At 39.6% G+C, this 23,025-nt stretch overlaps 1 non-coding gene across 1 annotated transcript; it reads left to right on the top strand.

Moving 5' to 3' along the window:
- The first annotated feature begins 3,419 nt into the window (after nucleotides 1-3,419).
- On the top strand, nucleotides 3,420-3,583 carry LOC138814731 (U1 spliceosomal RNA). The gene has a single exon (XR_011368066.1). It is a non-coding gene; the product is annotated as a U1 spliceosomal RNA (small nuclear RNA).
- The last annotated feature ends 19,442 nt before the right edge of the window (nucleotides 3,584-23,025 follow it).

The following is a 23,025-nucleotide window of genomic DNA, read 5'->3' as shown; positions in this document are numbered from 1 at the left end:
TGTCTAGCATTCTCTTCTTTTTTCTGGTCCTGGGGTCTGAGCTTTTATTCAAAGTTAGTGCTCCACCACTTGAATCACAGTGTCACTTCCAGATTTTCTGTGATTAATTGGAGATTAGTGTCTCATGGACTGCAGGTGTGAGCCATCGGTGCTCAGGCATTCTCAGAAGTAGGGCTGTGACTCTAAGTAGTAAAGCACTAGCTTTGAGCAAAAGAGCTCAGGGACAGTGTCCAGGGCCTGAGTTATACCCATATATCCAGTCAGATAAGTTGATGTTAGTCGAAATGAACCTCATGATAAGAAATCAAATGGTTTTTCTTTCTTGCTATTATTTCTAACTGTTTATAAAATGATTTTTTTGTTGCTTTGTAGGAAGGGGAAAAAAACAAATTGCTTAAATAGGGATACAGGTGGACCCATTGTATCAATGGGATGCCATGTCAAAAACGAAATTTACAACTTTGGTGCAAGGGAGGGTGGGGTGGGAGGGGGGAGTAGATGGGAAGGGATAGTAAGGGGAAACAAAGGAGGAAGGAATAATGCTTGATAAGAAATATACTCATTATCTTGGTCATGTAATTGTAACCCCTCTGTACGGTATTTTCACAATAAAAAAAGTGAAAAAGAAAAATAAAAGAAAAAAGAGGTAGAATCTTTAAGACATGATTGTGAGGAGAACTCTGCCCGCATAGACAGATGACTTATTATGTAAATGATCTTGTTTAAAAACAAGTACTGTCTTACCTTCTGATTCTCTCATTCATGCTTTTTTGCCTTTCCACCATCCTTCATGGGGAGACACAGCAAAAAGACCTCAGTTACATATGTAAACACCATGCTCTAGTGCTCTGTTTGACATTTCTTTGCGACAAGGTTGATTTTTGGCTAGAAGAGACTAAGAACAGAATGTATTAAGCAAAGATCAGGACACTGAACAAGATACCTGTGTACAATGGAAAATATCTTCTCTATCATTGCTTTAGAGGTCAGGAGAGCTTATAGGTAAATAGTTTCTCTTAGATACTCTAATTTATCACTTGCTACTACTGCTTTCATGGATCTCTGGGTACACGGCACACCACGAGTGCAGTCACTGACTTAGAACTTTTCTAACACCTTCTACTTTTAATTCATTAGGATTAAAGTGAAAGAAAATCCCCACATATTTGTTAAAAATGGTGCATATCGTTACCTAATGAGATGGGTGGCAGTGGTGGACCCCAGAATAATGTGTACACAGTCTTCTTATGATATACCCTGGAAACCTGTGGAAGTGGAAGATGGTGCAGAACAAAGAGGGAGATTTAAATGATAAAAAGAAATAGTGGAAAATAGACAATATTTTACAAAATAACTTTATTATAAACTCAGTTATTCATAGAAAAATGTCACTTAAGAACCTTCTTCAGTTCATTGCAAAAAAAAGCACTTAATATATGAGGTAAGACAAAATATAGAAAAACTAGCACTAAATATACCTTACCTAGAAAACATTGTCAGTTCTCATTCATCTGGCCAGTGTGGGATTTCATTTATTTATTTATTTATTTTTGTCAGTCGAGGGACTTGAACTCTGTCTGACTTGAACTCTTCAGATCAAGGTTAGTGCTTTACTACTTGAGCCACAGTACCATTTCTAGTTTTCTTAGTGGTTTATTGGAGATAAAAGATCCATGAATTTTCCTGCCTGTGCTAGCTTTTAACTGCGATCCTCAGATATCAGCCTCCTGAGGAGCTAGGATTACAGACGAGAGCCACTACCTGCTGGTTTAAGATTATTTTTCTTATCTGTCCCTTGATGCAGCCATTTCAAAATTGTCTAACAATGCTGTAGCATTACTGAAGTATAAATATTATGACAATTAGAAATCGAAGAAGCTAATTGTACCTGTCAAGACACTCAATGATAATTATTTCAAGTTATTGCTTGGACATATATCATCACTATTCAAATGTGTTCTTAATTTGACAAGATTTGAGTATAGACCGATTTTCCAAACTGACTTTTCTAGTGATGTGTGTCAGTAAGGCATGCTTTAGACAAAATCACTATACTGTATGAATTAAAATACAAAGTATCTTGCAAGTTTGTTTTAGAACTCTAAATCATTGACTGAACTAGCTCTGTCATTATTTTTATGATTCATAGGAATCATTCTAGAAAATGAATCAGATTTTCTCAAGCTAAGACACAGAATAAAGTATATGACTTGGGTACCGAAAAACAAAGTAATATCATTTTTCCAATTACTTAACATTATTAGTGTTAGTGCTGAAAATTCACCTCATAAAATGTTAGTAATAGAACTACTCAGCAATTTTGTGATGATACAGAGATATGTAACCCTATATAGTTTTGAGTTGTTTACCTCTCTGAGAAGTTTCCCATACTTGTTCTTTTTTAATTTAAAAGAAGATACTTGAAAACTTAAAAAAAAAAGTAAGGTAGATGACAATTCGCATCCTGTAATAATAAGCTGATGAGATCATGGTTGGAATCCAGCAGAAGAGGGAAAGCCAATGAGACATTATCTCTAAGTAACCACCAAAAAGACAGAACAGGACCTGTGGTTAAAGTGGCAGAGCACTAGCCTTGAGCACAAAATTTTAGAGATAGTGTCCAGGGCCAAAGTTCAAGCCCTGAAAAAGTACCCCCTCCCCAAACACAAAATCATACACAGGGCTGGGATTCAGCTTAGCAGCTTACCATGCATGAGTTTTGATCCCTAAAACAAGGAAAGGGAGGGATTGGGTGAGGGAAGAGAGAGGGAGGGAGAAAAGGAGAGTGAGACATAACTGCATATAGAAAAGTGGGTAGCTCTGCATAATAAATGATATTCACTAGGGTACATGGCCAGGCAAACATTTTCTGTAAAGGAAGAGAGTAACTACCTCCATGCCTTGGGAACTACATGATATTCTTTAAGTATTCCATTCTTCTGTGGCAGTGTCACAGGGGACATAGATAGAATGAATTCATTAAAACTTTACTAACATTCACTGAAACTTGAATTCTATTTTTATTTGAAATATGGCTAGTGTAACTGTGTGTCTGAATTTTTAATTTTATGTAATTTTGCTTACTGTAGGTATTGTCACTTACAGCTTTGTGGCTGGCTACTCAGCTGAGTAGAACAAGTTTGGCCTCTGATGAAGTCTTAGAGCACCTCCAATGTAATACAGGAATACAAGCCACGTAAGTCACTCAGCTTTTTGGTAGTCACAGTAAGAAACATTAAAATAAGAAAATAAATAAAAACTACAATTAAAAACACCAAAGGAGCTTTAATCAAAATTCAGCAAAATTTATCTAGTATTTAAAGTTTAATCCTCAGATGTCAGCATTCTGAGTAGCTAGGATTACAAATGTGAACTACTCTCATGTGTTTGTTAGTTTTTAAAATATCAAGTCAGCATTGTTACTTACCTGGCAGGGGAGATACCACGATCATGAAAGTGGTTTTCTGATGGAAAGACTTATCTATTACATTCCAGATGTGCTGACTCCTGTGATTACATCAAATGTGAGAAATTTGAGTGCATAATTTGTGGTAGTGGAGGACTGTGTTAGTGCTCTACCGTGGATAACTAACTAAATAGACAGATAGATAGATAGATAGATAGATAGATAGATAGATAGATAGATAGATAGATAGATAGATAGATAGATAGATAGATAGATAGATAGATAGATAGACAGCATTGTATTTTATATTGGCCTCATCTCCTTTCCTGCACTCAGTAGTCACTTGATCCTAAGGACTACTGTAAAGGATGAGGTACTTCTATGCCTACTTTGTAGTTGCTAGGAACTACAAGAGTAGAGAAATCAGCTAGAACTCACCATGAGAGAATAAATGAGGAAGTTGGGTGCAGGTGGCTTATACATGTAATCCTAACTACTCAAGAGGCTGAGATCTGAGGATTGCAGTTCAAAGCCAGCCCAGGTATGAAAGCTCATGAGATTCTTATCCTCAATTAACCACCAGAAAACCAGAAGTGGGCTCTGGCTCAAGTGGTAGAGCACTTCATTTGTCCTGAAGAGGTCAGGGACAACACCTAGAGTTCAAGTCCCATGACTTACAAAAAATAAAAAGAAAGAAAACAAATGGGTGACCAGAGCCAAAGTCTCATACCTGTAATTGTAGCTAGTCAGAAGGCTGAGATCTGAGGATCAAGATTCAACACTAGCCTGGGCAGTAAAATCTATGAGATTCTTATTTCCAATTAACCACTGAAAACGATAAGTGACAATGTAACTCAAAGCGGTAGAGTACTAGCCATGAGCACAAAAGATCAGGCACAGGATCCAGGACCTGAGTTCAAGCCCCACAACCGACCAAAAAAAAAAGAAGATCAAAGAAGAAAAAGGAATGAGAAGCCACCTTAATGAAATAGCTAGGCAAGTACAATATACAGAATAACTCCTCCCTTCTTTATTTTCTTCCTTCTATTCCTTCACATCCTTTCCCATTCTATCCTAAAATTTAAACTCAGATTCTCATGATTTTAGGTAGGTACTCTACCTGATGAGCCATACACCTGCTTTTATTTTGCTTTAGTCATTTTTTTTCTTTTTTTTGGGGGGTGGGTCGGAGGTCCAGTCATGGGGCCTGAACTCTGGGCCTGGGCGCTGTCCCTCCGATCTTAAGCTCAAAGCTAGCGCTCTACCACTTGAGCCTCAGCGCCACTTCCGGCTTTTTTTTTTTTTTTGTTTATGTGGTGCTGAGGAATGGAACCCAGGGACTCAGGCATGCAAGGCAAGCGCTCTACCACTGAGCCACCTTCCCAGCCCTCATTTGTCTTCTGTTGGTTATGTGACTTGAATTCTGTGCCTGGGTGTTGTCCCTGAGCTCTTCAGCTCAAGTGGAGGGCTCTACTGTTTGAGCCACAGTACCACTTCTCGTTTTCTAGTGGTTTATTGGAGATAAGAGTCTCATTGTGCTGCCTGGGCTGGCTTTAATCTGTGATCTTCAGATCTCACCTCCAGCGTAGCTAAGATTACAGGCAAGAAACACCTGCGCCCGGCTCGACTTTAGCCACTTTTGCGCTAGGGTTTTATGTCTATGACCAGGCCAGCATGGACGACAATCCTTCTTTTTACCTTTTCTGAATAGATGAAATAAGAAATTCAATGCATTGGGTTCAGATTTTGATTGAGATCCAATATTCTGAATGTTTCCAGGGCTAACATGAAATCATAATCCTCTCTGTATCAGCCAAGACCCAGCAGATAGCTTTACAAATGTGAGCTACCATTCCTGGCTCAAATTTCTGATGATTAAAACATCTGAACAAAGTTTTTTTTAAGTTGTGAAAATACAGTAGAGAGGGATTACAATTACACCGGCAAGATAGTGAGTACATTTCTTATCAAGCATTGTAGCCTTCTACTTTGTTTACCCTTCTCATCCCTTCCCATCCTACCTCTCCCCCGCACATACAATCCTTCCCCCCCTCCCCCCCCCCCCCCGCAAAGTTGTAAAGTTCGTTTTTGACATGACAACTCGTTGTATTTCTCGTTGTTGCAACAGGTCCACCTGTATCCTTATTTAAATGACTGGTTTTTCCCCTTCCCTTCCACAAATTATACCAACATCAAATACAGTGAAAGTATGGGTTATACTGTGGGGGAGGGACATACAAAGCAACAAAGAAATAATCTTATAATTGCATTAGAAACAAATGCATGAAAGAAAAAAAAACATTTAAAATACATATCTTAGGGTTCATTTTCCTAACATCACCTTATCTGATCTTTTCTGCTTGACTCATACATATACTAGATATTGCAAATAAGGGAAATCATGGGACCTATGTTTCTTTGGGCTTGGCTTACTTCACTTAATATAATTTATCCCAAGTCTTTCCATTTCCTAACAAATGGGGCAATGTCATTCTTTCTGATGGAGGCATAGAATTCCATTGTGTATACATACCACATTTTCTTGATCCATTCATCTGCTGAGGGGCATCTGGGTTGGTTCCAGATCTTAGCTATGGTAAATAATGCTGCAATAAAGATAGTTGTGCTGGTAGCTTTAGTGTGGTCTTGTTTGTAAACGTTTGGGTAAATGCCCAAAAGTGGGATTGCTGGGTCATAGGGGAGCTCTATGTGGAGTCTTTGAGGAACGTCCATAATACTTTCTGAGGTCGTTGAACAAGTTTACACTCCCATCAACAATGAAGTATGGTTCCCTTCTGTCCACATAGCCTCCAGCATCTGTTGTTATTAGAGTTCTTGATTTTTGCCACTCTAACTGGGGTGAGGTGGTATCTCAATGTTGTTTTGATTTGCATTTCTTTTATGGCTAGGGAGGTTGAGCATTTCTTCATGTGTCTATTGGCCATTCTTCTTTCTTCGTCAGAGAAGTTTCTCTTTAAGTCATTAGCCCACTTATTTATTGGACAGTTGTTTCTTTGAGGATTTGTTGTTGGGGGATTTAATTTTTTGAGTACCAAGTATAGTTTAGATATAAGACCCTTGTCCATTGTATGGCTAGTGAAGATCTTCTCCCAATCCGTGGGCTTTCTATTGGTCTTGCTAGCTATGTCCTTTGCCATGCAGAAGCTCTGCAACTTCATGCAATCCCAATTTTCCAACCTTTTTTGATTTTTTGTGTTTCTGGGTCTCTACCAAGAAAATTTCGTCCTGAGCCAAGGACACCTAGGGTTTCTCCTATTCCATCCTGTAATGTTTTCAGAGTGTCTGCTTTGATTCCAAGGTCTTTGACCATTTGGAGTGGGTTCTGATGCAGGGTGATATATAAGGATCTAGATATTTTTCTACAAGTAGTTAACCAATTTTGCCAGCACCATTTACTGAAGAGGCTGTCTTTCTTCCATTCTATTTTTTTAGCTCCCTTATCAAAGACTAGATGGCTATAGGTCTGTAGGTTCATTTCTGAGTTTTCAATTCTATTCCATTGGTCCTGAGGTCTGTTCTTTTGCCAGTACCAAGCTGTTTTGATTACCATAGCTTTTGAAATTTGGTATTTATATTCCTCCAGCAGTATTCTTTCCGTTGAGGAGCGTTTTTGCTATTCGGGGTTTTTCATTGTTCCATATGAATTTTTGGCTTGCCTCTTCTATTTCCTTGAAGACTGAGGTATTTTAGATAAGTATCGCATTGAATTTGTAGATAGCCTTGGAAAGTATTGCCATTTTCACAATGATAATCTTTCTTATCCAGTAGCATGGGAGTTTTTCGCATTTTCTAAGTTCTGTTTTGATTTCCTTTTTCAAGTTTTTAAAGTTTTCATCATAGAGGTCCTACACTTCTTTGGTTAAGTTAATTCCTAGGTATTTTATTTTTTGAGGGGTTATTACAAATGGAGTTGCTTTCTTAATTTCAGCCCCATTTTTCTCCTTGTTGGCATACAGAAAAGCCATTGATTTGGGGGGGTTAATTTTATACCCTGATACTTTGCCAAAGTTTTGATTCAGCTTGAGTAATTTGGGAGTGGAGTCTATGAGATTCTTAAGTACAAGATCATGTCATCTGCAAACAGGGAGACTTTTATTTCTTCTTTCCCTATTTGGATCCCCTTTATGTGTCCATCTTGTCTTATTGCTGTAGCTAGGCATTCTAATACTAGGCTGAAGAGAAGTGGAGAGAGTGGACATCCTTTTCTTATTCCTGGGTTAAGAGGAAATGACTTTCTTTTTTCACCAGTAAGTATAATGCTGGCTGTATGTTTGTCATATACAGCCTTTATTGTATTGAGGAATGTTCCATGGATTCCTAATTTTTCCAAAACCTTCATCATAAAGTGGTGTTTGATCTTGTTGAATGCTTTTTCTGCATCGATTGAGATAAGCATGTGGTTCTTATCCTTGCTCCTGTTGATGTGATGAACAATATTAATTGATTTTCTTATATTGAACCACTTTTGCATCCCTGAAATTAATCCTGTTTTCTCATGGTGTATGATTTTTTTGGATGAATTGTTGAAGTTGATTGGCCAAAATTTTGTTGAGAAGTTATGCATCAATGTTCTTCAAAGAAATGGGTCTATAGTTCTCTTTCTTTGATGAGTCCCTGCCTGGTTTTGGGATGAGGGTTATGATGGCTTCATAGAATGTGTTCAGTAGTGAATTTTCTCTTTCAATTTCATTGAAGAGTTGGAGGACTATTGGTGTAGGCTCTGGTTTCAAGGCCTTGTAGAATTCCCTGTAAAACCATCTGGTCCTGGACTTTTCTTAGCTGGGAGGTCTCTTATAGCTGTTTCTATTTCAATGCTTGATATGGGCATGTTAAGATGGTTTAACTCATCTTGGTTTAGTTTTGGCATGTCAATATTTGCTAGGAAAAGGCCCATTTCTGCCAAGTTCTAAAACTTATTAGCATAAAGTTTTGAGAAGTATTCCCTTAAAATGTTCTGAATCTTGGTTTTTTCTGTGGTGATGTTTCCATTCTCCTCTCTGAGTTTATTCTCTCCTTTTTCTGATAAGATTGTCTAACGGTCTGTCAATTTTGTTAAATTTTTCGAAGAACCAACTCTTTGTTTTGTTGATTCTTCCTATAGTTTTTTGGATTCTAATTCATTTAGTTCTGATTTAATTTTAATTATTTCTTTCCGTCTACTGGATTAGGGTTTATTTTGCTGCTCTTTTTCAAGGAGGTTTAGATGTGTCATTAAATTGTTGCTATCAGATCTCTCCAATTTGTTGATGTAGTATCTTAGAGCTATAAACTTGCCTCTGAGTACTGCCTTTGCTGTGTCCCAGAGGAGCTGGTAATTAGTGTGTTCATTTTTGTTGAATAGCATGAACATTTGAATTTCCTTTCTAATCTCTTCTATGACCCACTCGTGATTCAGCAGTGTGTTGTTCAGCCTCCATGTGTTACCGGAATTTCCTTGGTGGCTTTTGGTGTTGAGTTCTAATTTTATTCCCTTGTGGTCTGAGAGAATGCAAGGTATAACTTCAATGTTTCTAAATTTGGACAAAGAAGAGAATATTAGACCGGTACATTGAAGGAAAGTATAGGAATCTCTGTTATTCAGGTATGGCCGATGCACTTGCCATCACCACCGCTGCCGCTGCTGCGGCAGCTGCTGGCAAGTGCTCAGGGCTGTCTCCTTGCCTGTATTTTCTCTCTCTAGCCTAACTCTTTGTCCTGTGAAGGCACACTTGGTGTGATTCTCTGGCTTAGGACTGTTCACTGGAACTCTATAACTGCTTTCTATGCGAGAGCTTTTGTAGCCTCCAGCTTCTCATTTGCCATCTTCCCGGAACTCCCTGAACAAGGTTTTAATAATTTGAAATGTTGAATTTGGGAACAATGGGTGCTCTTACCTGCCTAATTTCAAATTGCACCAAAATCCTAAATATTAACTTTTGATCCTAGAGTACATTAAATAAGCAGATAAAGTTTAAAAAGCAATTAACTTAAGAAAAAAGCTAAACAGGATACATCCTTACCATTGTAACTTTGGACTTAATACCTTGTCAATCATTGCTTGCATCGTAGTTGTTTGTCTGGGCAGTGTATTCCATACACAGATCATGCCACCCCCAAGGTTGAGGGCTAAGCATCCTATATCCACAGGAGTGAAAACCAGACTGTAGGCAAACACACCAAAGGAAGGTATGTTCAGTAGCATTGTAGATGGCAATGTCCAAACATATGACCTGAAGTTTTAGGGCAGCTTAAATAGAACTTTTTCCTGAGGAATAATACTCTATTAAGGCATATCTCTTCTTCTGGGTTTATCACTGCTTAATTGGAGACAAATCTCATGGACTTTCCTGCTTGGGCTGGCTTGAAATCATGTTCCTCAGTTCTCAGCCTTCTAAGCAGCAAGGATTATAGGCATGAGCTACCAATGTTTAAATTAACTATTCCTTTAATAAAAATCAAAATGGCTACATTTTGATTGAATCCTTTTCTGAGCCTTAGAAATTTTCTTACTCGAAGCAGAATAACAAATTGACATGTGGGAAACAATCTACCATATTAAACCATTTTTCAGAAGAGTATCTGGATCATCAGTTTGGCTCTTGTCCTGCTATTCTAATGTGGACTTATCTGCCTGGGCTGGATTCGAAACACAATCCTTACATCTCAGCCTCCTGAGTAACATTATAGGCATGAGTCACCTATACCTGGCACCATCCACATTTCTGTACATGCGAAAAAACTCAGTGGTATACTGTCCACCTCTTTAACCAAAAGTAGGTAAGAAACCAAAATTGAATTTGAAATTCAGTTGAATATGAGCCTATATTCTTAACAACTGCGTTCTAAATTATTTGATCTTTGCACGTCTCGTAGTAGATATAGACACATGTGTCGGGTCTTCGTCCATCCCATGAAAGATGGACAGGGTCCGGGGAAAGGTAAGTGTGGCAGCTAGCCCGTTCCCCAGCCTCCCTTAGCCCAGGAGACAATCAGACTCAGTGGGGAGTCAAGTCAAGCAGGAACTCGTTTATTAACATGGAGCATGCCCTTTTTAAAGAAAAAGACTGTGTGGGAGGGGAGGAAATGGAACCAACTAATCACTGTAAAGGCCATACCTTATATGCCCCTAAGCTTCCATGAGTTGATTACGCACTGAAAATAAACAATTCTGGCTCAGCCCACTCAACTTCCTCTCAGGTCCATCTTTGCTGCCTGTGATTTCACACACATGTTATCATTTTTCTATTTCAAATGGTCCATGAGAGATAGCTGGGCATGGTATGCTAAGACTGTAATTCTATCACTTGGGAGGCTGAAGCAGAAGCACAGTAAGTTCAAGGCCATCTTGGCTATGTAGTGAGATGCCATTTCAGAAGGGCAGAAAGTAAATAGTTCCTGACTATATAAGCTTCGGCAATTAATTTCCCATCTTCTGTGTCTACAAAGGGAAGCCTAAGACTCTCCAAGGCCAAACAGAAAACATGAGCCAATGACTAACACAAAAACAACTGGATACCAGCTGGGTCAATTCATTTTGGGCCAATAGAGTGTCACCCAAAGGCACTCTTGAACAGTTGGGTCTATATCCCCTCTTCTTCTCTTCAGAAAGGGTCATTTCAAAATCATCATTACTGGAAATTAAAAGACATCAGTGATATTAGGATTTCCATTCAAGCATATTTACAAGTCAGTGAACACTTAATACATTGACAACTATAAAATTAAGTGACTAGCAAGTGGAACATGGTACCTGAAGACACTAATAGTTCATAGTACATGGTCTGTGAATTAGAGCTTATTAAATTTGCTACCATAGTTGCAGCAGGTGCAGTAACAGTTGGGGGAGGGCAGCAACAACCTTGGCTCCAGACTCTTGACCTCCGGAGTGCATCATGGAACATAGCAGCCCTTCACAAAGGTTGGGAGAAAGAGAGGCTGCCATGGAATGCTAGGATCATGCCTCTGGTGTGTCATGAGACCATCATCTCACTTCTGCTTCCTGGCTAGGTAAGTAGAAGCCGCATGCCAGTGTCACCTCACTCCTGCTTCCAGTCTGGGGGAGGTAGAGGGAGCCCGTGTGCCCTTGTCACCTCACTCATGCTTCTGGTCTGGGTGGGTAGCAGCCGTGTGCCTGCACCACCTCACTCCCACTTCTGGTCTTGGTGAATGTGGGCTACATGCCCATTTCACCTCACTCCTGCTTCCACTCTTGGTGAGTGGGGGCTGCGTGCATGTGTCAACTCACTCTTGCTTCTGGTCTGTGTGATTTGGGGAATAGGGGCCATGGTGCCTGTGTCACCTCACCACTGCCTCCCGTCTGGGTGGGTAGGGGCCATGTCCTTGCATCACCTCACTACTGCTTCCTGGCTGGATAAGTCTGGGCTTGGTGCCCTTGTCACCTCACTCTGGCTTCCCGTCTGGGTGAGTGGGGGCTGCTTGTCTGTGTCACCTCACTCCTGATTCCAGTCTGGGTGAGTAGGGGAATAGAGGCCATGTGCCTTCATCACCTCACTACTGCTTCTGGTTTGGGTTGGTCTGACTGGCTGTGAGCTAATTACTAAATCCAGATGCTGTTTACCAGCATGGACTGCTGCACACACCAGAAGGTAGACTTTCCCAGTTCTCATAAGAAAGCATGACATTAAGGGATTATGATGGCACCTTGCTAGGTTTGAGAACCATGTTATTAAATTGTGTGTGTGTGCATGTGCACTGGTCTTGGGCCTTGAACTCAGGGCCTGAGGTCTGTCCCTGAGGTATTTGATCAATGTAGAGCTCTACTTCTTGAGCCACAACTTAACATATGGCATTTTTTTGTGGTTAATTGGGACTAAAAGTCTCCCAGATTTTTCTGTCTGGGCTGGCCTTGAAACATCTGTATTTGCTTGATTGCCATCCAGAGAGAACTGTGCTTGGCAAGTTGGAGGAAAACGAATTGATCTCTTCCAATGAGCAGTGGTGAAAATACTCAGGTTCTAGCCCAGCATTCGTGGATCAGACCTTTAATTCTACCAATTCAGAAAAGTGAAATCTGAGAATTGCAGTTAGAATTCAGTGTGTGAAGGACAGAGTCCTTGAGACTCTTTATCGCCAACAAACTACCACAAACCCGGAAGTGGCACTCTAGCTAAGTGGTAGAGCACTAACCTTGAGTGAAAATGCCCAGAGACAGCACTCAAGCCATGAGTTCAAGTCCAATGACCACAAAAACCAAACAAAAGAAGAAAATAAATTTGGGTTCTTCAGTAGAATTTTATCATTATAAATATCACTTTCTCGTTATATTTAGCTCTGTCATAGATGTATGAATCTTAGGGGAATAAGAAACTTGGCTAAAAAATATAGGAAGCATTGGTTTTGTGTGTGTGTGTGTTTGCCAGTCCTGAGGCTTGAACCTAGGACATTAATCTCTTGATTGGTTTCCTTCCATCAAGGCCGGTACTCTGCCACTTCGTCCACAGCTCTACTCCCAGATTTTTTTAATTGTTAATTGGAGATAACAGTTTTGATTATTTTGAATCATGCTGTAAAAAATGTGTGTGCAAATACCTCTACTGTAAGGCTGACTTACATTTCTTCAGGTGTATATGTAGGATTTCTTGTGTGGAACTTCCACACTGATTTCTGTGGGGCTGCACTGATTCACTTAATTGCCATCATTGTGTAGGGTATCTTTCCCCACCTCCTTGCAAGAATTTCTGTTTTCTTTTTAATAGGCATTGTGATTAGGCAGACATGAACTTCAACATAGATTTGGTTTGCATTTACTTGATTAGTAAAAGTGTTGAATATTTTCATTTATTCCTTAGACACCTATATCAATTTTGGGGAACTATCTAGTCAATTCACTTGCCTATTTATTGATAAGATTATTTGTTCTTAGGGTGTTTAATTTTTTTTGTTTATTCGTTCTAGATATTAAGTTTAGGCTTATTTTACTTAATCTTAACAAAAGATGCCTTGTGAGCTTTAAATTATTTAAATGACGATTGATTTAAAAATGAGAAGGATGTGGCTCACAGAGCAGAGTGCCTGTCAACAAGTACAAGTTGTGAACTCAGAATACAGTGTCTACAAAAAAAAGAGATATATTCTATCATTTTAGAACAATAAAAGCTAATAAGCTACATTTTCTCAAAATATGTAATTCTATATATTTCATTATTCTTCGTGGTAAAACTATTGCAAATTTTAGCACAAACTAACAAATTTAGGTTCTACTTTTTCCTTTGTAATCATTCAAGCCAGCAAAACTGAAGAAAATACAAGTTAGGCTAGGTGCTGGTGGCTCCTGTCTGTATTCCTATCTACTCAGGAGGCTGAGACCTGAAGATTGCAGTTCAAAGCCACCCTGGGCAGGAAACTCCATGAACCTTATCTACAAGTAACCACCAGAAAACTGGAAGTAGTGCTGTGGCTGAAGAGGTAAAGTGCTTTCCTTGAGCTGAATAGCTAAAGGACTGCCCCTAGGCCCATAGTTCTAGCCCCACAACCGACAAAACAACAACAACAACAACAACAACAACAACAACAAACTTTGTATAAAGAGTAAGAATCTCCAAGTTTTTATTCAAGTTTTTTTTTTAATTCTTGTGGCAAATGTTTTCATTGCGTAGAAAGTGGACAGATTATATCTATCATTGTGAAAAACTTGCTACTATGTGGTTGCTTTTCTCCAATTTATTATTTCATCCATCTAACATTGTTGAAGATGAAAAATTCATCAAGGACAAGACATACTATTTGGAAAAACTGGTGAGTCGAAATGACTATTACTTTCTAGTTTGGCAAAGAAGCTGTGATTTTCCTTCCCTCCCCAGGATTTGAACAATGAAAAAAAATAGTCTTGATTTTTCCAAAAAGTGAGGAATACAGCTCATATTCAAATAATTAGAAGATAATGAAATGAATGTTTAGGACACATAATATGCTTAATTTTGAACCTTCCTCTCAAGAAACTTCCAAGAAACTTAGCACACATTGGTTATAGATATTGATATCAAAGAGCCACTGCAGGTGCTTCATACCTATAACTGGCTATTCAGAAAGATGAGATCTGGGATTAAAATTGGTGCCATCCTGGAAAAGCAATAATTGCATGGATGATGTACCCTGCTGTTAGATCATATGTCTCTTCCTCCCATCCTCATTGTGAAGCTGTCTCCCCAGATCACCATCCTTCTCATTCATTGATATTATCATTGGGATTTCTGGTTTTCTCCTTCAGCAAGAAATTTGCATGGAGAAGGCCATTCACAGCTGCATTCACATGTTTCTCCAGTTGCCTAAAACAGTGCCTGGTCCTTAGTGTTTAGTAGCCTTGTGTAGAGATGAGCCTTAGTGCTTAATAGCCTTGTGTAGAGAGGAGCCTGCTCTCCTCATGCAATCTCAGAATTCAGTCAGGAAAGCTCATCAAGCTGTGGTCTTGTAGTTAATAATCATTTCTTCTAATTATATTTTTCCTCCTTGTTGGTCTTAGTCCACATAAGGGTGATATCAGTGGCTGACACTTATCCATTGTGATGGAAAAAGAGGCTGTGACATCATAGAAGTTTATTGTGAAGCTGCAGGAAGATCCCACCACCAATGCACCCAAAATGGCAGACTCCTACATCCACGAATACATTCAACGAACCATCATTCACTCTCTGCAGGGTTCAGACTCAGTGTTTCCCTTTCCTGTTTAAATTAAAGAAATATTCAAGACTTGCCTTTTTTGATTTGTCATTGAATTATTGAAATGTCCTTCCAAACAAAAAAAAAAATAAGAATGTCATTTAGTGGAATGTAAATATAAGGCATGAAAAAAAAAAAGCATAAATGTTCCTAGGGAAAACATCAAAAGTGGCAGCTGCTACAAAATGTTGGTTCTTAAAACCAGGACTGGTGTCTCACACCAGTATTCATTGTATAAAATACGCTAATGAAAGGTTTCTTTTTGTGCCAGTCCAAGGGCTTGAACTTGAGACCTGGGCTCTGAGTTTTTTGCTCAAGTCTAGCAATTTACTACTTCAGTCATATCTTCACTTCTAGTATATTTGGTAGTGTAGTGGAGATAATTTCTCAGATTTTTCTGCCTGTGCTGGCTTCAAATTGTGATACTTGATGTCAGCCTCCTGAGTAGGATAACAGGCATGAGCCACCAGGACCTAGCTAAAAGTTACTGTTGTGAGATACAACAATTTAGTTATGTAAGAGATAAAAAGCAACAAACAAGTGAAACATTAGAACAAAATTGAAACAAATTATATAGAAGACATAAAAAAGACAAACAACAAAGCCCTGAGTTAAGGCCTAAGGACCACCACAAAAGAAATAAAGAAGTGTAGAAGAAGAGAAGAAATATCCAGTGACAGTTTTAAATTAATCAATCACTGGTGGCTTACACATGTATTAACTACATAGGGGACTAAAGTCAGAAAATACCATTTAAAGGCAAGCCCAAGCAGGAAAACCCATTGGCCATTTTTCTGTGTGTGCCAGTCATGGAGTTGAATTTGTTTTACTTTACTCAAGGCTGGAATTCTATCAATCTCAGCTTATTGGTGGGATCACCACCAGCTAACTGTAGAAAAAGAGTATCATGGAATTTCCTTTGCAGTCTGGCTTCAAAACGGTGATCCTCAGATTTCAGCTTCCTGAGGTATTCTTTGATTTGCATGAGACTCTTATCTCCAACGAACCACCAAAAAAATAAAGAAAAGAAAAAAAAAAACATTTGGAGGTTGAGCTGTGGCTCCAATAGTAGAAATGAGACTGATTCTGGGACAGCACACACATCTTGAGATCAAGCTCCAGGAACAGTACAAACAAGAATAAAATAAATAAATGTAAAGAAAGGTGGAAGAATAAAAGGGAGAGCCAATTTTAGAGGATAAAATGAATACTGAAGTAGCTTACACTTGTTATTATAGTTACTCAAGGGTTATACATCTGAGACTCACAGTATTCAAGCCCAGCCAAGGCAGGTGAGTCCATGGACTCATCTCTAATTAGCCACATACAGTTTTTTTTTAAATCCACAAATTGTGCTGTGGCTCACGTATTAGAGTGCTAGTATTAAAAATGTACTGGGACAGGGCTGGAAAGTTGGCTCAGTGGTAGAGTGCTGCCTTGCATGCATGAGGCCCTGGGTTCAATTCCTCAGCAACAAATAAGCAGAAAAAGCCAGATGTGGCACTGTGGAACAACTGGTAGGGCTCTAGCTTCAAGCTTAAGAGCTGAGGGACAGTGCCCAAGCCCAGAGTTCAGGCCCCACGACTGGCAAAATAAAGTATTGGGACAATACGCAGGCTCTGATTTATAGCCCCAAGCCCAGCATACATATGGAAATAAAAAAATAGAAATTAAAAAATGTATTGGAAAATCCAATTAAATTTTCAAAATGAGCCATGAGTTTTTGTTTCATGTGTGTAATCTAGATATTAAGATAAATGAAATCTGAGGCTTATGGTGTCTCATCGTCAAATCACCAGCAAAACAAACAACAAGAAAACAGAAGTGAAGGTGTGATTGGAGTTGTAAAGCACCAGCCTTGAGTGAGAAAGCTATAAACCAGTGTCCTGAGTGGCTCAGAGATCCAGCCTCCAGATCACAAAAAATGATAAGAAAAATAGAAGCTGGGGCTGGTGACTCATGCCTGTAATTCTAGAACCCCAGGAGGTAGAAATATGTGGATCCAGTGTAAAGGCCAAACTTAACAGGAAATACCAGAAGACAGTTCTTTATGGAGGTCCTGTGGCTGGAACTGTACTACTCCCATATTTTTGGCAGTTAATTGGAGGAAAGGATCTTAGACTTTCCTGCTCAGTGTGGCTTTGAATCATGATGGTCAGACTTCAGCCTCCTGAAACAGTCCAGGCCTTGCATGAGTTCTAGCTCCAAGACCATCACACATAAAACAATGAAATGAATAAATGTAAAGAAGGGTAGAAGAAGAGAAGAACCAATAACCAAGGCTTCAATGAGCCAATCATTGTTGGCTCATAACTCTAATTCTAGTTACTCAGGAGCCTAAAATCTGAGGATAATATTTAAAGACCAGACCAATTAGGGAAGTCCATAAGACATGTGTGTGTGTGTGTGTGTGTGTGTGTGTGTGTGTGTGTGTGTGTGTGTGTATCTGTGTGTGAGTCCTGTTGCTTGAACTTGTACTGGTTTTCTCACGGCTGTACTATTCTCAGTTTTTTCGTGGAAATAATTGGATATATCAATGACTTTCCTGCCTAGGCTGGTACATACTATGGTCCTCAGATTTCAGCCTCATGAATCTGGACTGGCTCTACTCATTTCTAATTAACCACCAAAACAGAAAAAAAATAAACTCTGGAATTAAGCTATGGTCAACTGACAGAACTGGGAAATAGAATCTGGTACAGCACTCAGACCCTGAGTTCAAGGCACAGTACAAAGAGAAGAAATAAAAGAAAAGGAGAATAGAAGTACAAAACCTCTATCAGTGATAGAGGTTGAAATGAATCAAAGATTGGTTGCTCACACAAGGTACGAGGTACTCAGGAGGATGGAATCTAAGGATCACAGTTCATGACCAGCCAAGGCAGGAGAGTCCATGAGACTCATCTATTTAATTTGCCACCCAAAATAAGCTACAAGTTGTACATTGGCTCATGCGGTTGAGTGGTAGTCTTAAACAGAAAACCTGGAACAGCACCTAAGACCTAAGTTGAAATGCTAGACACACATTTCACAAAACCAAACAAACCCAAACTAAAAATGAAGGGAAAAGAGAAAGCCAGTTTCAACATGATCATGGGTTTTGGTTCACATGTGTATTCCCAGCTATTCAAGGTTCAAAGCTAGACTTGGCAAGAAAGTACATGATAATCTCATAACCAACTACCCAGTGTAGATATCATTGTAGTTGTAAAACACTGTATTTGTTTAAAAAGCTAAAAAACAAACTTGTTTGCTGACCCAGAGATCAATTCCTGGTACTAAAAAATGTGTAGGAGAAGAGAAGAAATCCAATTGTAAATTGAAGCATAAGCCTGGTGCTTGTTGATCATGGCTGTAGTCCTACTCAGGAGGCAGAAATCTCAGGATCAACTTTCAAGGCCAGGTCAAGAAGCAAAGTCCAGGAGACTTTGTGTGTATGTGTGTATATGTGTGTGTGTGTGTGTGTGTGTGTGTGTGTGTGTGTGTTTGTATCTGTGATGTTGTGTTTGTGTACCATACTTTGCTAGTGCCCTAGCATTCCCAGATTTTGGGTGGTGAATTAGAGATAAGAGTGTCATCGATTTCCTGCCCAGGCTGGCTTTGAAACATGGTCCTCAGATTTCAGTGACCTGATTCAGCTGGAATTTGATCTATGGCTTAAGTGGCTGAACTGGGCAAATATTTTCTGGGACTCCACCTAAACCCTGAGTTCAAGCCCCAGGACATGCACAGAAGAGATAAAGAAGAGTAGAAGTAACCAAGGAAGAGTGAGTGACAAAGTCTTAAATGAATCTGGCATTGTTGGCTCATAAATGTTCTACTAGCTATTCAAGTGGCTGAAATCTGAGGATGATGGTTTATGTCCAGCCCTGACAGGAGAGTCCATGAAAATCTTTGGCCCCCAAAAAAGGGCCAAAAATAATAGTGTGTCTCATGTAATAGAGGATAGCCTTGAATAAAAACTTCTGGGACAGAATGTGAGCCCCAATTTGTAGACCCAGTAACAGCACACACATGCAAAAAAAGTAAACAACAGTAGATAGTGGCAAGCACATATTAAAGTTTTAAAATGACACAAGGGTTGTTGGTCCTGTGTATAATCCTAACTACACATGGGGCTGACATCTGAGGATGTGGTATCAAGTCAGCCTGGTCATAAACCTGGTTCAGATGCTTATCCAAGCTACCTAGCACAAAGCCCTGAGCTGAAGCTGAAGTGGTAAAGTAGCAGCCTTTATTTAACAAGCTAAGAAACAGTCCTCAGAGCCTGAGGTCAAGCTGCAGGACCACTAAAAATTACAAATAAAAACCAATAAATAAAAAGGACAGTGGAAGAAGAGAGACTGAAATCTGAGGATTAGTGTTCAAGGTAACACAAGCAAGAAAATCCATGAGACTTTGTGTGTGTGCATCTCTGTGCCATCCTTAGGCTTGTGTGTGCCATCCTTGAACTTGTGCTGGTTTGTTCAAGGATAGAGCTCTACCACTCCCAGCTATTCAGTGGTTAATTGGAGGTCATAGTCTCATGGACTTTCCTTCCCAGGCTAGCTTGATTTATGCTAGGCTTTGTCTCAGTCTCTTATCTCCAATTAATTGTCAAAAAAAGAAAAAAACTTGGGAACTGAGTTATGGCTCAAGTGGCAGAATTGGGCAATCACTTTCTGGGACAGCAACCTGGCGTTGAGTTCAAGCCCCAGGACAATCACAGAAGAATTAAAAGGAGGGTAGAAGTGCAGAAGGAAGATCCAATGACAGAGGTCTATATAAATCAAGCATTGGTAGCTCACTGATGTTCTATCAGCTACACAGGAGAATGAAATCTTAAGATCACAGTTGAAGGCTAGCCCAGGTAGGAGAATCCTTGAGACTCTTATGTCTCATTTGTCACCAAAATATGCCACTAGCTGTGCTCTGGCACATGTGGTAGAGTGCTAGTCTTAAACAGAAATCTCTGGGACATCACACAGACCCTGGTGCTGATGCCCTAGCACATAACTTACAAAAAAAAGAAAAAAAGCACAAATTATAAAATATGTGAGAACAAGAAAATTACAGTTTGAAAACGAGCCATGTGTTACTGGTTTATGTGTGCATTCCTAGCTACTCAGAAAGATGAAATATGAGGATCACAGCTAAAAGCCAGCCTGGACAGGAAAGGGATTGAAATTCTTTTCTCAAACTACCCAGTAAAAGCTGGAAATGAAGGTGTTTTGTAGTTGTAAATTACTGACATTTCGTGAAAAAATTGGGAAACAGTTCCCTGGTCCCTAATTCAGCCCAAAGTCGACCAAAAACAAAAATGAAAGAAGAGAAGAAATGACCATTTGAGAGTTAAAAAATAAGCCTGAGGCTGGTGGTTCTTGCTTATTATTATACCTATAAAGGGAGCTGAAATCTGAAGATACATTTTAAGACCAGCCCAAACAGGAAAGTCCATGGGCCTTTTTTTACGGTGTGGGCCAACCTGGGGCTTGAATTTGAGTAGTTAGTTGACGCAAATAGCCTCATGGACTTTCCTGTCCAGGACAGCTTCAACTTCAATCCTCAGATTTCAGCATCCTGTGTCTTGCTGGGCTTTACATGAGACTCATCTCCAATTAACCACCAAAAGGAAGAAAAATAAAACCTGGTGATTGAGCTGTGGCTTCAATGGTAGAAATGAGAAAATAATTTCTGGGACAGCACCCAGATCTTGATATTAACTTCAGGACCAACATACATACAAACAATAAAATAAATAAATGTAGAGAAGTTAGGATAAGAAAGGGCCAATTTCAGAGTTTAAAATGAGCCAAGCATAGGTGGCACACATCTGTGATGGTAAACACTCAAGAGGCTCAAATCTGAGGATCACAGTTGAAAGCCAGCCCAGATAGGAGAATTCATTGACTCAAATCTAAGCAGCTGGGAACGTGGCTCAGTGGTAGAGCGCTTGCCTTGCATGCTCAAGGCCCTGGGTTCGATTCCTCAGCACCACATAAGCAAAAAGAAAAAAGCCGGAAGTGACGCTGTGGCTCAAGTGGTAGAGCACTAGCCTTGAGCTGAAGAGCTGAGGGACAGTGCCCAGGCCCAGAGTTCAGGCCCCACGACCGACAAAAAAAAATAAATAAATAAAATAAAAAAAAAAAGAAAAAAAAAGAAAAAAAAATAAAAAAAATATGGCAAAAAAAAAATGGGGGGGCTGGGAAGGTGGCTCAGTGGTAGACTGTGTGCCTTGCATGCATGAGGCCCTGGGTTCAATTCCTCAGCACCACATAAGCAGAAAAAAGCTGGAAGTGGCGCTGTGGCTCAAGTGGTAGAGCACTAGCCTTGAGCTGAAGAGCTGAGGGACAGTGCCCAGGCCCAGAGTTCGGGCCCCACGACTGGCAAAAAAAATAAATAAATAAATAAAAAATAAAACAAAATAAAAACTAATAGCCACAAGTTATGCTGTGGTTCATGTCTTAGTGTGCTAGTCTTGAATAAAAAAACTTCTGGACTGCAAATGGGCTGATTTTTAGACTCAGGACCAGCATACATAATAAAATAATACAAATAAGAAGGTGTAAGAATGGCTGGGAATGTGGCTTATTGACAGTGTTTGCCTACCATGTTTGAATCCCTGGGTTTGTATCCTCATTACCTCATAAATAAAAAAGGCTGGAAGTGGCACAGTGGCTCAAGTAGTAGAGTTCTCACCTTGAGTAACAGAAGTTCAGGGACAGTGCCCAAGGCCTGAATTCAAGCCCCAGGATTAGGAAAAAGAAGAATGGTGTGAGAAAATCCAATTAAATTTTCAAAATGATCCATGCATGAATGTTTGGTTGGTATGTGTTATCCTACTTACTCACAAGAATGAAATTTGAAGTTTGTTGTTCATAGCCAGCCTGGAGAGGGAAGTTCATAAGTCTCCAACTAACCAGCAAAAAACTCCAGAAATGAAGCTGTGGTTGTAGTTGTAAAGCACCAGCTTTGAATGAATAACTTATTGAAACAGTGACCTGGCTCAGAGATCCTACCTCAGGATCACAATAAGAAAATTAAATGCTTGGAAGGATAGAACCTAGGATTGTTGGCTCCTGTCTGTAATTCTAGAAATGCAGGAGACTGAAATATAAGATCCTGTGTAAAGTCAAACCTAATCAAGAAATTCCAGGAGACTGTTTTGTTTGTGGTGGCCACACTGGGGATAGGTTTTTGTTGATTGAAGGGGGATAAGAGTTTCATGGACTTTCCTGCTCGGGCTGCTTTCAAACCATGATGGACAGATTTCAGCCTCCTGAATCAGGCCAGGCCTTGCATGAGCTCGAGCTCCAGCACCAACACACACACACAAAGAATGAAATAAATGAAAAGAAGGGTAGAAGAAGAGAAGAAAGACCAAGTAACAAAGGTTTTAATGAGACAATCATTGGTGGCTCATATCTGTTATTCTATATAATCAGGCTGAAATTTGAGGATACTCTTTAAAGCTCAGCTCAGGTATAGGTGTTGATAAGACGTGTGTGTGTGTGTGTGTGTGTGTGTGTGTGTGTGTGTGTGTGTATGTGTGTGTGTGTGTGTGTGTGTGTGTGTGAAAGTGTGTATGTGTGTGTTTGCCAGTCCTGGTTTTACTTGCACAATTTTGCTCAATGATCTACAACTCAGATTTTAGTGGTTAGTTGCAGAAAAGAGTGTCATGAACTCTCCTCAATTTTCAGCCTCCTGAATCTGGCCTACCTCTACATGATGCTTTTCTCTCCAATTAACCTCCCCCACAAAGCCAAATGTTATGGTTGGTCCCATGTGTGCCCTGAGACAACATCTGAGCTTCAATTTCTACACCCAGGACAAGTAAAATTGGAAAAAGAAAAAGAAAAAAAGGTGGAAACAAGCACATATTAAAGTTTAAAATGATTCAAATGTTGATGGTCATGTGTGTATGCCTTACTACTCAAGAGGCTGACAACTGAGCATTGCAGGGT

Source organism: Dipodomys merriami, unplaced genomic scaffold (assembly GCF_024711535.1).
Source record: "Dipodomys merriami isolate MVZ:Mamm:240054 unplaced genomic scaffold, mDipMer1.0.p SCAF_1065, whole genome shotgun sequence".
NCBI classification, from domain to species: Eukaryota; Metazoa; Chordata; class Mammalia; order Rodentia; family Heteromyidae; genus Dipodomys; species Dipodomys merriami.
Note: the sequence above shows the minus strand (reverse complement) of the source record. Positions and strands in the feature narration are given on the sequence as shown.